Source organism: Ornithorhynchus anatinus, chromosome 2 (genome assembly GCF_004115215.2).
Source record: "Ornithorhynchus anatinus isolate Pmale09 chromosome 2, mOrnAna1.pri.v4, whole genome shotgun sequence".
NCBI classification, from domain to species: Eukaryota; Metazoa; Chordata; class Mammalia; order Monotremata; family Ornithorhynchidae; genus Ornithorhynchus; species Ornithorhynchus anatinus.
Window position 1 is genome coordinate 60,053,544 of NC_041729.1, and position 823 is coordinate 60,054,366.

General features: G+C 49.0%; 1 non-coding gene across 1 annotated transcript; it reads right to left on the bottom strand.

Annotated features, from left to right (window-relative positions):
* Positions 1-326: 326 nt before the first annotated feature.
* Positions 327-462, bottom strand: LOC114809869. Its single transcript, XR_003757642.1, has one exon. It is a non-coding gene; the product is annotated as a small nucleolar RNA SNORA7 (small nucleolar RNA).
* Between the last annotated feature and the right edge of the window lie 361 nt (positions 463-823).

Consider the following 823-nt stretch of genomic DNA (forward strand, 5'->3'; position numbering starts at 1 on the left):
GTTTGAGCTGAAGAAGTTCCAGATGCCTGGAAGACTAGTGAGCCTGGGTAGCCTAGGGATGGGGAGGGAGCCCTTTCTCCTGCCCCGTGTCTTTGATTTTGTCTTGTCTTATGCTGTCGAGTCAGCTCCAAGCCATAGCAACTCCATGGATACGTCTCTCCCAGAATGCCCCAAATCCATCTGCAATAGTTTTGGTAGTGTATCTAAAGAGTTTTCGTGGTACAAATATGGAAGAGGTTTACTACTGCCTCTTTCCATGCAGTAAACTTGAGTCTACACCCTCGACTCTCTCCCATGCTGCTGCTGTCCAGCACAGGTGAGTTTTGATTTGTAGCAGATGGCTTTCCACTTGCTAGCCACTGCCCAAGCTAGGAATGGAATGGGTACGCCTCTGCTTGACTCTCCCTCCCATAGCTGAGACTGGTAGAGTACTAGAAACTCTCCAGATGTGATCCTGAGATCGGAATGCATTTTATACCCTTGATTTTATGGTGACTTCAAAGATTTTAGGACTGAGAGCCCCAGGAAACATCAAAGAGCCCCACAGCTATGTTTAGTTTCTGGGACTCTGTACATGAAGGATTAAGGTTATCATAGCTCTCAACTTGGTCTACAGAAGGATCCATTGGGTTCTGGTTTAGGCCAAGGTCAGGAAAGAGAAATTCTCACCACAGAGGCAGTGGTAGCAACACTGGGGCAGCAGGAAAGAGAAGAGGTGGAAGAGGTTTTCCACTCTCCTCCTCACCCTCTGGACCAGCTGGCAACAAGGAAGCAGCATGACCTAGTGGATGAAGCACGGGCCTGGGAGCCAGAAGACCAGGGT